Raw genomic sequence first — 16,823 nt, 5'->3', positions numbered from 1 at the left:
CAAATATTTACCTAATGGCAGATTGTTATTGTGTCTGAACACCTCTCTAAATTACCCTTTCTTTCTGATTCCGGCAGTCTGCCTGTCTAAGGCAACATAAAAATGAGACAAAAAAAAAATTGTAATAATTTCACTGCGACTGTTACATGCTTGCTTTTATCGTTTTCATAACTGAGCATAACTTTAAAGGGGAAGCCTTTGCGTAAGAGAGTAGCTAATTCTGATAAACGAGCTGTTCAATTTTTCATTCTTCCTTTTTTATTAGTTTTTTTTTTTTTCTCCTTTTGCTGGATTAGATTTCAAACTAGATCTCTTGTATGCATTTGTAACATATGTGGCCAACCGAACTAGCAAGGAAAAGGAAGCAACGTTTCCGAATGCAAATGCACTGCTGGGACCAAGGCCTCAGTTAACAAATTTTTAAATTGTGGTGTAGGATGCCTCTGGCATTCTTCTGATGTTGTATGTTTTATAAAATACAAAGCAAAGCAATTTGGGGAGGGGGGACAGTGGGTGGGAAGGGGATTTTATTTTTATTATGGATTCTGTGTCAGGAAGTCTATACAAAGAACTTTTAAATAAAGTCTAATGGAGGTTTTGAGAAATTCATGGTTTTGTATTTGTAAAAGCCATGATGGGCATCAGCGAAGTGATTTTCCAGGGTCTGGAAACCATTCCTTTGGAGGGAAATCCCAGGAGGATGGATGCAGTATGGATATTCATGGGGACATCACTGAGGTGCTGCTGGTAACCTGGAATTTTCCAGCTTGGAAAAAGGTGGAAACCGAGATGTCTCAGTTGTGAAATCTCCATCCTGGAGGAATTTAAACACAGCTGGACATGGCCTTGAGCAACCTGGCCTCAGCTGGCCCTCCTTTGAGCAGGGTATTGGACCAGGGGCATTTGGAGGTCCCTTCCAACCTGCATGGCTCAATGACCTCATGGGCATTTTTGGGTGTCTCCTTCGCTGCCCATAGCCATGGCATTTTTACCCCAGGGTATTCCTGTCCTTAATCTGAGCTTGTCCAAGGAAGCTAAAATTCACAGAAACAATGCACGGTTCCCTCCCTCTCCAAAAATCCCCCCTAAAAGTACAAAGCAGATGAACTTGACCCCCCCAGGGCACGGGGCAGCTCTGGGCTGTGAGGCTGAGGTCCTAAATTTCCCCAGGTCTTGGCTGTGGTCCGCAGGCAGGGGTTGATAACGCTTCCCATGGCCCAGTGGAGGTGCTGAGAAGGAAGACGCAAGCCTTGCAGGCACTTGCCATGGAAGGGGCAGCTGAATGCCAAAACCAGAGCAGGCCCACAGGGGAGACGGCATTTATTTACTCACTTCTGGAGAACAGGGTCACATTGGCTAAATCTTGGAAAGGAGACCAAGCTTACAATTTAGGACTTACCCAATGTTGTCCTCCATGGGTCGGGGGCAGGGGGGGCTGTCACAAGGAAAACATGGCCTAGTGCTCACCTGCCCCACACTTTGGGCTGCCGCTTTCTGAAGCACTTCAGGTGGGTCTTCAGGAGACACCCACTTCATGAGACACTCCACATGTGTTTTACATGATGCCTTTGGCTGCAGCCCTCCCATCAGGATTTGTCTTCCATGACACCATTTACAAGACTAAATGAAACTGGCCAGACACCTCAGGTTCCCTGCTCAATGCTGGACATGATCCACAGGGATCCAAGAGGCTCACCTTGACTTGTCCAGGTGAGTGGGGCTGCAGATTCCTTCTGGCAAGGGGAGCACGTTGGGCTCCTCTGGGTTTTGTCCCCAAAGGGATTTACAGTTTTAGGTGTCCCAGCTTTCATGCCATTCCTGGCATGTGGTGCATCCCAGCTCCCAAAATTTCCTGTCAGTACCAAGCCACTTGCGCAGGGCTCGGGGATGGCAGGGACACCGCTTGAGTGGGGCCAAGCCGAGCCCCGGCAGTGCGCTTGGGAAGCTGTGCTGTTCATTTGGCACCCTCTCTGCTCACATCGCAAGGGCTTTGTTAAAAAAGAGGGGAATGGGTGACTTTTAAAATTTATTATTATAATTGGCTTTTGCAATGGCTGCACTCAGCTGTGGTCACTCCAGAAGACAGAGCAGCCTGCCCTGCATTTTACCATGCACGGGGGCATGCCGAAGTCCCCTTTTTTTTTGCTCTCACAGGGTATAGAAGTTGCAGCTAGGTTAAAACCACCCAAGAATCATCCTTCCCTCCCCTCTGCAGCATGGGAGAGGTTTTCCCAGTGCCGGTGCTGCCTCCGTTTCCTGGGAAAGCTGCTTTCGATGGACCGTGCAGCACTCTGGGATGTGAAGGCGCAGCCTGGGCTTTCATGGAGCGTCCTGTTGGCGGGAGCAGGCGGCCTGGGAAGGGGGCCCCCATCCCCTCCCACCCCTGGGGCCATGGGGCATTGCAGTCGCCTCTCTAGAGCCTTTTAAGGAAGCACGTTACGCCCCGGGCCCATGGCCAGCGGCCGCGCAGGGTTACACATGGAAGTCATCTGCAGCTGGGAGCACATCTGCCAGCGTGGCTGCGGGACCAGACTGGGAGTAAAAATAGCTCAGCCCAGCCCAGCAGAGCCCCGAGTAGCATGCTCAGCTCCCGGCTGCCGATGGTTAGCCCCTACATCTGTGCCCTGCTGCTTTTGGGGTGCCTTTCACCATTTATTAGCACCTCAATGCTGCAAATCCAGCTGGCATCCCCCCTGGTCACCGAGGCCCCCGTGTGAGGGGAGAGGGCTGCTAAGATATTTTTTCTGCAGACATATTAGCTCTGGCTAAACAGTTCCTATCCCCTTGTGAAACCATTTCTTTGCAGCATCCTAAAGAGATTACAGACATTGTGTTGATAAACTAAGGACAGATGTGATAGGTATGTGTGCTGTAATCCAGAGGACACAGTCCTTTAGGCAGGACTTTTTACATGGGCATCCCATCTAAATCTCCTGCATCAGAAATCCCCACGATTTTGCTTTGAAAGGTACAGTGTCAGTCTCCCACCCCTGCCCGAGAGTGACAAGGCAAAGAAAGAAAAGCTGGGCTCAAGCCCAGCATTTTCCCACCAGCTGAGGGCACGTTGTGAAATAAAAGAACTTCACTGGAAGTAAAGTCCCATGGTGAAGACCTGTTCTGTTGTCTAACACTGTTCAGAAAGTCTCTCCATCTTTTGGCATGAGCACTGAGTGAACCACTGGAGGACATGTCCCATGGTTGGGCTGATGCTCTCAAACCCTCAGGCTGTGGCCAGAAAAGGACTTGAATGCCTGAAAGCCTACTTTCTTGAGGTGCATCAGCCTAATAAAAGATACTACCACTCCCTAGAAGCTGCATCTCTCATTGCCAGACCACAACAGCTACATCACTTCTGCTAATTACCAAGACATCTTGTAAAAAAAGTTCAGCATCAGTGGAGAGGGTAACCTGGCATCCTCCTCCTGCTCTGGCCTGCTCGCATCTCCTTTTGGATAGGCCTGACCACATGTTTTAGCATAACCCACCTGTGGGGCCCATGCCCTGAGGCACCCCAGCGATGCTAGGAAGGTCTGACCATTGATATAGCCAATATGGTTGCCTGCATCTAGACGTGTTGTGTCATTTCAGAAACCCTCGGGCACCAGTTGCACAATGTATATGGGATCTTCATAACCTTTACCATGTTTTCCAACACATGCGGGTATAGTTAACCAACACTGAGTGTCTTCACTTGCAGCAGGGGCCTACATTTAGACAACCAGGATCCACTCCTAAAAGGAGAGGATGTAGGACTTTGTGGCTTCCTCTGGGCAACCTTAGTGTGAAACATTTTGTGAGGAGGGTCACTGCTACAATAAAGGCTGGTGGCTCTGCTGTCTGGGACAGAATTAGCATTAGGACTTGAAGACAAAGAGTTAAATCCAAGACTTGCCTGGACTGTATGCAAGTCTCCGAGGCAGGGTCAACCTGACCTATGTCAGCTTCATAAAGTTTTGTCTAACCTGTTCCCAGAAAGCTCCAGAGATTTAGGGCAATCCTATAATTGCCCTAAGGGGTGAGAGCGGACAGTCCCTGGGACAAACTGTTACATGGCTTTTGCAATAGCCAGTCTCATAGCTCGCTTGTAACTGCAACCTGGAGGGGTTTGGATGAACGTGCTGCCCTTGGATGCAAGTGAGCTACGAGTCCGCTGGTGAAAACCACCACATTCAACATCAGAGTAGAGACAGAACCTTTCATGGTACTGACGGTATCATAAAAATGAAGAGTAGGCCTTGTAGTTGAGTTAAGCACTGCAGCCAGACCCTTACATTTAGGAAAGCACTGGCATTTGAGTGTTTTGTTAGATTCTCTTAATGCCGTAGCTTTGCATTTAATCACAGCCTTCGTGGGAAATCTTTACAAGGAGAGGCAAAGTGGCTCTGACACATTTTATTGGCCAGTATTAAGTTTATTACATCAGTAAAAGAAGCCAGTCTAGAAGTATATAGATGTACAGATATACACCCATGTACCCGCCTAGCTCCTTTCAGTTAAAGTGGGTTTTCCAGCAGTGCCATGCCAAAGCAATGCCCTACACTGGGAGTGTTGACATTGCAAGGTCAAGAGTTTAAGGAAAAGGATGTCTTCCATGCCAGGTGTTCCTGGAAATTAGGACTGTATCCAAGTGCTTCAGCATAGATGCAGATAAACTTGAAGCAGCTGAGCCTGGAGAAAGGATGTTCAGCTAATTAAGACCTAAGCGTGGGCATTTTCTTGGCCATGGGTTTTCTGTGTGGCCATCACCCTACCCTTAGTCCTTCCTTGCTTCACCCTCCTGCTCGTGAGATGGAAATGATGCATCTCCCAGCCCTAAAATCATTAAACCTCTGAGTCACAAGGAGATGATATGCTGAGATAAGGGGATTTGGAAGATGCTAGATGATTTGCTTTCTGCCAATGTGTTACAGCCCCTGCGTGCCCGTAAGTGCTTTGGGGCAGGGTGCTCACTCCCAGGGAGCAGCATCTCGCAGGGAGCTCGCCACAAGTGAGCACTGTTCCCGCAAGCCAAGCTGGCGGCTGCTAGCGTGCTGGCATCCCGGATGGCTTTAAATCCCGAGATAATTTTAAACCCATGATAATTTCTCAGCCCTTGCCACCCACCCAGAACCCCAGCCCAGCAGCCGGGGACTGCTCACAAAATGGCAGCAGGCAGCTTGCTGGAAGTGCAGCCTTTCCAAAAGCAAAACCCATGGTTAAATTGGACATGGCGGGGTAAACAGCCCCAGCAAATAGCTGGGACTGCGCTCCAGCTGTGGGATAATTTATGAGATGGCAGGAGCAGGGCTTTTCTCCTGTTGAACAGAGCAGATCCGAAACAGATGTCTAACCTTTATCTCGATTGCGGCGGAGACAGAGGAACAGACAGGGGAGAGAGAAAGACGCTCGAGGTTCCATTCCCTGCCACTCTGCTGTCTTCCAAAGTCAGCTCATAAAGAAAAATGAACACCATCAGCCAGGAAACTTTGCTTTGGTGAACTATATGTTTTGTTTCGACCTTCGCTGCTATAGCAACCACGCTGGAATAAAAGAGCAGCTGGCTGCAATGATCTTGCCATATTACTCCATTAAAATCTGATACTGTAAAGATATAACCTGGGCAGGTGATTGAAGATTTGCACATAGGCACAGCTTTCACTGTGGTGTCCGGGGAAGTGGGGCTGGGGAAGGGCAAATACAGGGCGATGAGGACAGGAGGCCGAGGCACCCGTCTATGGGGATTTTTCCCACCCAGGGAGCAAGGGAGGCGAGTAGGAGAGAGACGTGGGAGAGAGACAGACTCTGCCTTGTGTTCCCGGGGAAGGGCCAACTTTTTGCCACCTGTGATTAAAAGCTTTGGGGAAGGCTGGGCCAAAGAGGGACCACACCACATGGTTTCACAACCCTATACAAGCAATGGGGATTTCCAAACCGAGAGCCTGAAGCAAGCTCTCTCCTACCTCAGTGCCTAGGCAGGCACAGAAATACCCTGGGAATAACATCCAGCTCTAGAACCCATCCAAAACTAGCTTCCAAACCAGGGATGAAAGCACCCCAGTGTGCTGCTGGGAATCTCATCTGAGATGCGAGTGTCTCAATTTTAGGATATCCTCGTGGGCAAAGGCCAGTTAAGCTGTCATTCTTGAAAAAAAAGGTGGATATTATTTAAGTGTGTATTCAACTAATATAGAGAGCTTACGAATGGGATGTGCAAGATTGTGAGTGCGGTCAATGAACCAAAGTGGAACTGACAGGCCTGAAAAAAAGTTGCTAGGGATGAAAGTAGTAGTTTTTTATTTCTAAAATACTTGTCTCATTTTCCAACAGTGATTAATTCTGCAGATGGGGAGGTTCTGTTGAAGGTTAGTGAAAAAAACCGAGCATTGCATTAGATTGACTGGAATATTGCAGAGGGCATGACACAGCCAGCTTTGGAAATAACCGGACTGCTGCGGCCGCTCTTCTGCGGCGTACGTGTTTCAGGCTCCCCTGCCCGGCTCGCCGCTGCTTCCCTGCTCCAGCCCTTAGAGCATCCTTGTAGTTACTGATGGTTTAACTGCAGTGCATGTAAATCTCAGATGACAGCATTACCTCTTAAAAGTCTAGCAACTAAAAGTTTAAGCAAGTGCCATTTGGAAAGGAAAGTTAAATACGTTCACTCACTGCTCACACTTTTTTCCCCAGAAATCTGGCAATTTTTGTGGCAAGAACAGTTTTCTAAGTAAAAGATGATCAATGGTTTAAAAGAGGTGTTCACAGCAGGAGGATCAAATACAATGAGCCTCACATTTCCCATTAACCCACAGCTCTGCTGCTCTCGTGGCATCACATTTTGCCCCAGATCATTCTTTTAAGGCTGCTAGGAATGAGAAACGATTTTGGAAAAGACAGCGAGCTTGACATTTCCCTCCTGCCCATGGTGCTGGGGTCCCCGCACAGCCCGCCAGGTGAAATGTCCAGCACCCTGGACTCCCGGGCTGGTGATGCTTGGAGTTATGCAAGGGCGGATTTTGGACGGACCGACTGACAGTTTGGCACACAACAAACGGTTGCCAGATCCTGAAGCCATTTCCAAAATAATTACTCAAAATCCCCACCAACCCCAGTTGCATTGTAAAACTCCTTCATTTCCTCCGTGCTTTCTCATCCTCCATCCCTCTTCCTTGGGATACAGACCATGGGCAAAAGCACCACAGCTCTGCATCGCCCTCAGTGCCACCCCAGTGATGGGTGCACATGGTCCCAGACTGGCTCATGACTGAGCTTAGGTATTTTATTTAATGCTGTTTCTCCCCCAGGATGGAAGCAGCCATGGGACAAAGGCAAAGGAGCACCTCCAGGAGCAGCCTGGATGCTGCACTCCTTATTCACAACTAAAAGCCTGCTGATGCACAGCGGGTTGTAGGTGTCAACGATCTGGGACTAAAAGCAGCAAGCTGTCCAACAGGGAACCTAAAAATGCAATGTTACCCTGAAAAATTTCAGTGAACAAGACCACAAGGTTTCTGAGGATGGTTACAGCTCATTACACAGTGGTAGAACTCAGACTAAGTGCAGCGTGGGAACCTTGGAGCTCGTAGTAGCTCCTTTAGGTGGCATCTGCATATTGCCTGTAATCTTAGGAAACATGTGCTAATTCTCCGGGTAAGGAAATTATAATTCTTGTCCCAAGGGAGGCTATTTCTTGAAATAGGCCAAATCAGAGCAACCTCACAACGCAGCCCAAAGATCCCCTTTTCACCCGCTTCCCATCAGGACAGGGCAGATTAGCTGGGTTTAGCAGACAAATGCAAAAGCCTTGTTAATGCTAGAAAAATATTTGCTGTTTGGAAGACATAAGCTCTGAAGTGTTTGGTATCGAAGCCAGCTTAATCCTGAAAGTGGGAGAAGAGTGAGGAAGCCAGGCATCGTGCCTGTGTGGACTCAGGGATGGGGTTAACCCCAGATTAAAGAGCCTGATTTGAGGGTTACCTCCCACTTTTAGTACTTTTCCCCCAGTGTGACCAAAGCTGTATCTGCCCCACTTTACTGCCTCCAACACAGGCCATCCCCAGCTGCCTTGGGAAGGGGTGTGAGGATAGGGAAATGGGTGGGGACCCTTTCCACATTGGGCTTCCAGTACCCTGCGGCTTCGGGAACCAGCAACCATCAGCTACACATCTCCATTTAACACCCCAGTGGAGGGGTTTCCCCCAGTTCTATGCCATTCAATAGCTTCTTTAATGCATCTAAGGCATCCCCAGTCCATTTGATCCCCTCCATCCAAAGTCCCCAGTTTGACACCTCAGTTTTGGCCACAGGCATTTGAGCATCACTCAATTAGGAAGCAGCACAGTGATAATGGCCCCTTGTTTCCACCCCTCTTCTTCTGCCGCTGCAACAGGCAGCTGCTGGAATGCTGCCTCCCTTTTTTCTTTCTTTTTTTAATTTTATTTTTTTGGGAATAAAAAGGCATTTTTGTTTGTAGTCCGGAGCCAAACTCATTGCAAAAGAGCAGGCTGTTCCCTGGTCAGCCCTGTGCATCGTCCCTACAGATGTGTTCCATCGTGGGGCCGTCTAATGCTGGTGGTCACGTAAGGATGGGGAGGATAACATCCCCCTTCCAAATTTTTTTTGACAGTGGTAAGCTCAGCCTTCTTCCAAGAGAGCTCGAGGATTTACCAAACTGGTGCCGTGCTGATCTCCGGGTGCCCGTGTCCCTGGGTCTCCTCCCTCGCTACCCTGGGGTGCTGCATGCCTTGCGGTTGCGCATCCCACTGAGCTCCTTCAGGCATGTGAGAGGCCACATGTGATGAGTTTCCCAGCCTCAGCAGCAGCATGGGAGGAGCTGGCACTAGGGGTGGATATCACACACTGCCAAAATCCACTTCCTCCAATGAGCTTTCATCATGCCTTTGCTCCCTTGGCATTTTTCAGCCACACATGGAGATCACCTGGACATTTGGAAGCTGGGGACAGCATCTCCTGCATGGCAGGGAGCAGCATGCACAGCCAGGGCTGGTTCAAGCCAAGCATGCCGTGCATGGCAAGAAGAGGTCCAAGCCTCATTTGCAAGCCCTCATCCTGTCAGAGGCACAAAAGCAGTTAGGAAAATTCGGTGCAGTGGCAAATGCTTGAGTCTACTTGCCGTTCCAGTTTAACATGGGTTGACCAAGCCTTTTGCAGGTGCAGAGTGGAGAGGATGAGTAGAAAGGCTTCATTTCTGCAGAAAAGCCGTCTCCTAAACTGCTGTCTCCTCCTCCCCAGCCCCAGCTCCCTACGTGTCTGTCTGCATCAGAAATCTCAGGAATTTCCACTGCACCACTCTCAGGAAATCTCTGCATTTTTCACAGACGTGTCTACAAAGGGACACCGATTGCACAAGATGGTCTGAGCGCTGGGGAAGGGAGAGTCCAGGAAAAGAAAAAAAAGACAAAAATCCCGAGCAACAACTCCGCTCGGAAAAAGCAGTCAGGATTTTGAAGCACATCCAGACCGCTGCTCTGGAAATCAAGCTGAAAAATCTTGTGACATCAGGCTCTCTCAGGAGGTTGCTGCTATTTCCCAGCTGTAAAGCCCTGGGAACATCGCTAGCAGCCCATGGTGGACTTTGGAAGAGCTGGAAAGATGATGCTGTGGTGCCCAAACAGCGTCTTGCAGAAAGCTTCCCACTGAACACCACCCTAAGACTCTTGCAGCGCAGTGTTGGACAGCACGAAACACAAATAATCCTCCATCAGTCATTAATTTGCTTTGAAGGTCCAACACCTGGAAGCTGAACATGCACAGGGGTGGACAGAAGGAGAGGGCATCTTCCAGGCCTCCTTCTGCTCATTTCTTTGCTTCAAAGAGCTCCCAACACTTGGGGACAACAGGGGATTACTTTTCTTAGAGTATTCTGAAATAAAACCAGAGCAGAGTATTGCACAGAGACAAATGTAGCAGGCAGGTCATGCAGATGTGGAGCAAGAGATGTAGGAGCTTTTTTCAGTTTAACATTAAAATATACAAGAGAGGTTTGTCCAGCCTGCTGAGCAGCTGGAGGATGACGGATACGCCACAGACATTACTGGTAGGATGGAAATGGAACATAATCAGCCAAGAAAGCAACAAGCCTGGGCCTCAAAGGGCCTCCAGCTCTTATGGTGCACATCGTATTCCCCTGCAAGCCATTATGCTGCTGCCTAATCCCCGTGCTCCTGTGAGATGCTCTGCACTTCCTATGAACTGCTGGGACCCCTCACTGCCCGCTGCCATCCCTGAGAGTCATGGTGGCTTGGCCATCTCAGACCTTGGTGGCCAGGAGGTCATCCTTAAACGTAGGGAGCTGCCCAACTCCTCCCTGGTTTGATTTTTTTAAAGAATTTTTGGTGAGTAGAGTCTTTGAAAAGGGATGCTTGTTTGCAAAGTTAAAAGGCAGCTTACAGAGGAAAGAGCAGGTTTGCAAACAGACAGGGCAGTGCCGGCACACTGGAGCCATTTGTTTCCCCAGGGTCCCCCCTCTCACCCCGCTGTCAGCCCACCCTTCCCTCTCTCTGGCAGCTACCATCACTTCCCCATGCTGGCCATTTCATGCCATCCTGTTGCTGTCAGCCTGGCAGGAGCTGGGGCGGGGGGGGGAAGGTTACATCTTGCTCAACACCCTCCCACAGGCTTTACCTCCTCACAATGGGGTGGGCTTGAGCCAGACCCCAGGGCCCACCTCCCCTGCCTTGGGGTAGCCAGCCCCGCGCCCCTCTGCAGGCTGCAGAGATGCTTTCTGCCTGTGCTCCTGCATCCAGCAGCCATGACCTGCATCCAGCAGCCAGGACCAACCCCAAGCTCAGACCCCATCTGACTTTTGCAATCCCTTCACAGCCCCACCAGCAAAGGGAGTGCTTGGCTGCCTGCATCTGCCCCTCACCTGCCCCGGCTCTGACAGCACACAGTAGCCCCGCGCTCACTGGGCTGGGGCTGGACCCCGACTGTGGCCAGCACCAGGCTGAGCCGCAGCCGAGCATCGTCTTGCTGCCTCGGGCAGCACAAGAAAAAGGGCTAAAAAGAAAAAAGAAAGAAAAAGAGAAAAGGGGAAAAAAAAGTAAAAATAAAAATACATACATATATAAAAATAAATAAAATAAAAAAATGCTAAGAAAAAAGAAAAAGGAAAAAAGAAAAAAGAAAAAAGGAAAAAGGAAAAAGGAAAAAGGAAAAAGAAAAAAGTTGAGGCCAGGTCCACATGGGTCTACAGCAACTCACAGAGGTGACAAGGGGTGGGATGGGGACCGGGGCAGGCCACCAAGCCAAGGGAGCCCCTTCTTTGCTGAAAACAGCCTCCCTGTCAAGCCTGGAATTGGGGGAAGAATTCATATTAGCTTCAAAGACTTCTGAGCCCATATGATGTGCTTTGAGCCCTGCATGTATCTAATACAGGCACCAGCAGATAACTCTGCCTCGCTGCTCAGGAGAGGGGCGAAGGGGCTCACTGTGAGGCTCGTGGCGGGGGAACAATGGCAGCACGCGCCCAGCCAGCGAGGGATGCAAGTAAATAACATGCTGCTTGGAAAAGCAAGAGTTTCTAAAGACCCTGCTTGGCCAGTGTCCTCTCTGAGCTGATTAAGACAGGAGGATGATTTGTGGCCATGAATCCTTGCTTGAGACTTGGAAGAGGTCCTCTGTTGACGATACTGCTGCTGTCTCTTGCTCTAAGGGCCAGGCTGGTAGAAAAAAAAGAAGAATTTGGTCAACAACAGCAACAGCTTTAATATTTGTGCAATTACCATCATCTCCTCTGGTTCCTGCATGACCGGCACCACCACGTGGAGACAGGGTCCTGTGGGAGAGTCTATGGAGCAGCTTGTCCCCTACCTCTCCACATCACACCCAGTCCATCCAGTGAAAAATACCGCTACATTTTTCCAGAAAACCACACGAATTCTGCAGAAATGTGCTTCAGCCAGTGAACTCTATTACCACCCCCCCACCCCCCCCACATTTCTCATTGTTCTATTTGTGCACAACAGCTATTCCTGTCATCATCTTGTAGGGTGGCCATGTTTTGTGCCCCCATTCATGACCTGCTTGCCCAGGTCAGCTACGACATGGGCCTGATGGAAGAAACATGATTTATTTTGATATGCCACCCATCAACTGTACCTTGGGTACTCCAGTACTCCTCATCGTGTGATAAACCATTGATAAGCCTCTTAACCATCCTCTGGGAAGTGTAAACGAATCTATAAGGCAGGATTTTATTTGTACTGTCCCTGTAGGAGCTAGCTTGGAGGACACCCATGGGCTGGCTCATCCTCAGTGCCAGGCAGAGCACAGTGGTGGAGGCAAGTTGTATGCTGAGACCCAACAAACTGTGCAAACAAATTTGACAAAGCCAACACGGGGTGAGTAAGAAAATCCAGCCTTTGCGTAGCTACGGCCATCCCACCTGCACTGTGATTTTCTGGAAGTGATTTTATTAGCGAGGCAAGGCAGATAAGGAGCCTTTCCTCCCGACGGCGAACCCAGCCCCGCTAACCCCTTGAAAATGTACAAAAAGCAAGCGAGGTTCAAGAGTGTTTTAAGCTGTTTCTCATTAGCGTGGGAACCAGAGGCGTGCCGTGGGGAGCTCAGGGCGGAGCAGGGGGGGCTGCTTCTCTGTGCATCGGGGCACAGGATGCTACCCTGCCCCAAAATGGGGTGACCCATGCACCCAGCCCCACCAGGATGGAGCTTTCCATCCTTCTGCAGTAGTGACCCTTCTCATTGAGGCTTTCTCCCCACTGCCGGGGTCCAACTTCGCAGCTCATCACCCGGGGCCAGAGGTGAAAAATCGGATTCACAGGCAGCTTGTCATCGCTGCCTGAAGCCCCTCCGATGTGCCAGCGCCGGGGCTGGGAAGAGCCAAACCCTGTACACATCAAAGGGTCAGGGCAGGACACCCACGAGAAGAGATGGGAGGGTGGGGACATGGAGAAGGGAGTGGAGCAGAGATGTTCTGGAAGAGCAAAAAGGAGGAATGAGAAGCATGATGTGAGAACACTGGCCAGCTCCCGCGGAAGGGGGATGCACTACTGAGCATGTCAGCCTGTTTGCAATCAGCCCAGAGGTGGCAGCAGCCTGGCCGCCGGGGACATGCACAGCAAGGTGGAAATCTACTGGAAAAGGGCTGCAGGGAAAATCTTGTGCTGACGCAGAAAAAGATGTGATGACCTCACACGTCTCTTCCAGCCCTAGCTTTTACAGTGCCAGCACCCATTTCCTATTAAAAATGTGAACCTAATCCTCCTAATGATGAGCACCAGGTATCGCCACCACAGGAAGCATCACGTTCATTCCTGCACTCGCCCCATGCTTGTAGATGTTTAAAAAACCACTTCGGCCTCGAAATCAAGGACCAACCCGAATGAAGAGCAGAGAAATGCCTTTCCTCCTCTATATTCCCACTCCACCTGTAAAACCAGTAAATTACTCTCTGTATAGGAGCAGAGATTAATTAGATTGCAATTAAACTGCCGCAGGGGAGTTTTAAGTTAGGTGTGAGCAGAGGCAGCAGCTTTGCTGCCATGCACACGGTCCCATGTTATACCGTCGGGCTCCATGGATGTGATGCTTCCCTCCTCGGCACCACACGTAGCATGTATAACATATAGATAAGATATATAACAGAAACCCAGGACTTGTCTGTCTGCTGAGCTATGTTCATAGACCACAACCAGCCTTTTACCAGCTTGCTGGAAGTAAGGAACGAGCCAAACCACAGGTTTGGGAGATGCCGAGGGCTGCACTAAGCATCTCCTAAACCCTTTGTAGCCCAGAGCAGGGCGAAGTCTGAGCCTGAGCACACCCCTCAGGCTCCGGCCGCACTGAAGGGTGTGTGAGCCGGTCGTGGTTTTACGCATCAAGCTTCAAGGTCCACCAGAATGAAACCAGCCTGTGAACCTAAAATAATTTGTTTCTCTATTCGACAGTGAGCAGTGGGAGAAAAACAACCTCTTGCACAGCCCACTGGGGGCTGCAGTGGACGGGGAATCCCCTTTCCTTGGTGAAAAGCCCTTTCCCTGATGAACCAGCCGCTGTGCAATGCAATTAGCCGTAATCAGCAGGCCACAGGCCAGTGTCAGGATGCTTGCACTGCAAGTCACCATGCCAGCTGCACCGCCACGCCAGTGGGGCCGGCTGCCCTTTCTCAGCTCCCCTCTGCTGCTGGTTTACTTTTGTGCTCAGATGTCCTGGGGTTGGGAGAGCTTTGAAAAATAATTATTTTACTGTTTGGGATTATAAATTGCTGTTGAAAAGCTGGAAAGCAAAACTCATCCAACTCTTGCTGACACTATCCTAGACCCAGGGTAAATTATGTCTTTTTTTGTCTAGTTTTAACAACCTTGCTAGGAATCAGAAGGCAGAAACAGTTCAACAGTTCAAGTTCCAGTGAGTGCAGCAGCTTCAGGGACCAAGATCTTCCCATCCCCACACACGTGCCCTGCTCTGGGGCCAGAAATCCTGCAGGTTTCAACCCCCATGCAGCCCTATATGTGCAGAGAGCGAGTAGTAAGTGTGCCACCTGCTGATACTAGAGATTGTATAGCATTGTCTATACATTAATCCCTTCTCTGCTGAGGTCACCGCGCCTGTCTCCAAGGCAGAGCCATCCACCATGTCCAGCCAGCACTTGCCTTAGAGAAACACTGCTGGTGATGGTGATCCTCACCTTCTTGGCAGGAGAGGTGTTGGTGGCTGCTTTGATTTTGGACCCATCCGCAAGACAAGGCGAGGAAGAGCTGTAAAATGGGGGTGGGGGTTGGGAGGGGAGCCACCATGCTGTAAGCACCTCTTGCCAACACACCCAGTTGGTGGTAGAGCATTTTCAGGGGCTTTTATTTGTATCTGGTGGCTTAGTACTTTTTTGATATAGAAAGGCTGTGTTAGTGACTCTCTGGAGAGGCTGAAGGGCTCACAAGGCAGTGCTGGAACCCCATCAGCATCTCCCCACAGAGCGTGGAAAGTGAAGCCTTGGTGGGGTGGGAGCAAGAGGAGGAACTTTCTGTTTAAAATGGAAAATATTTTATATCCCCTTCTTGTAAGGCCACTTTCTCTTGGAGGCTCACTATGCAAACCCTTACTGTGGCCTTACAGCTTTTACAGATTGACTTTTTGGAGGGAAAGGGCAGCAGCAAAGCCCTAGCCCGTTTTGACCCCAATCATGGTCTTGGTCCTTGGCACGTGGGACGCTTTTGGGTGTGGAAATGCTGGGAAAGGGATGAGTGCTTGGGAGGGAGGAAACCTCCTCACAGCCCAGCTGCAGCTGATGCAGCCCCAGAGGGATTTGGACCCCCATAAATCATGAGTGGCAAGACCCTCCTCGGCCAGCACCCCAATGACATCCAGGAGATGCACCTTTTCCAGGGCAGCCCCAAGCTGTTTCTTTTTCCAAAGAGAAAAATATATTAGGTTGGACTTTGAGCAATTCAGATGGCTACCACTTATTTTATCCAGTAGCCTCGTTTTCCTGGCTGCAAACTGCTTTTGGAAGCTATTTGCAAAAATTGCATATGGTCTTTTTTTTTTTAACTTGCAGTGCACTCATACCATCCTAGTCATTAACCAAGCTGCTAAATGAGCTTTGATACAGTCACACGCTGGATGCCCACTGCAGCCCTACCAACGTGGCTAATCCTCAGGAAACAGTAAAAATAAACCAGTAACCCATCCAGCACCCTCAGCTCTTGGCTGTGCCATTTTCCAGAAACTCAGGGGCTGCTAACGGCTGATCCAAGGCAGAATTTCTAGTAATTTCCTCCAATTAGTATCTTTTTCCTTTACTTCATTTACACTATTTTCTGCAGAAAGCTTTACTGCAGCGTGCGGTTTCTCATGTTTTACAGGGACGGCCAAACACCTTGCAACAGGGACTGACTGCCCAAGCTGGGCTTAAAGAAACTCAGCACTTTCTAGTAATACCTTAATCTAGTAATACCTTAATAGGAGAAAAAATTTGAACTTTACTTTTACTTTACCCCCTCTGTTTTCCTGGGGACTTTGTCGTATGGAGAGACATGGCAGAGCCCTTTGCTCATCCAAAATCCCTCTTCCACTTCCCAGTAGTGCAGGGTTGACTGCTGGGCTGAAAACGTGTCCTCAAAAGCTTCATTATTTGGCTGGTTTCCCTGTCATTTTTCAGAAGAAATGTCCAGGCGATATTTCGCAGCAAATAAAAGCCAGGCATGAGAGCCCAACTTTCCTGGCAGCTGCTTGGGGCGTGAAGCTGGCAGGCAACCAGCTGGCCTGCGCTGGAAAAAAACGTCCCTGTCCCACTTCTGAACTGATTCAGAGCAGAAAACCTTAATCCCCCCTCCCTTATCCCTCTGGACAGGAGAAAACAAGTTTTTCTATGAAGCTGCTTAAAAGCAAAAAAAATAGTGAAAGCCTAAATACCCCACTTACTTCTCACGGGGGCGGGAAAAAGCCCAAGCCCCGAGGAGAGGGTTGCGATGCTGCACTGGCTGGCAGCGAGGTTTCCGAGCTCCTTCCCCACCACAGACCCAGATAAGAAGCAGGTAAACCCCAGCACCCAGCACGGAGGGACGTATCACCAAGGCCAGGCTGATGGGTGAAGGAGCCAAAGACATTCCTGTTTGCTTGCTTGCTTAATTTTTAAAAAAGTTCAGGCTTGCACAAAAATCCTCTTTTTTGAGGATTTATCCCCTTGGTGGGGTTGGCAAACACAACCAGCCACCACGCTGAGAGCCTTTTTGCAAGGGTGCACAGGGAGAGATGGGCTTGTTCATCCCTACAGCAGGAAAACCCGACCCCAGGCTGACTCTAATATCTCCCAGGGAGGGAGAGAAAGCAGAGAGCTGGCACATGGGTGACAGGCAATAAAATGAACGTAG

Source organism: Egretta garzetta, unplaced genomic scaffold, assembly GCF_000687185.1.
Source record: "Egretta garzetta isolate BGI_Z169 unplaced genomic scaffold, ASM68718v1 scaffold113, whole genome shotgun sequence".
NCBI classification, from domain to species: domain Eukaryota; kingdom Metazoa; phylum Chordata; class Aves; order Pelecaniformes; family Ardeidae; genus Egretta; species Egretta garzetta.
Note: the sequence above shows the minus strand (reverse complement) of the source record.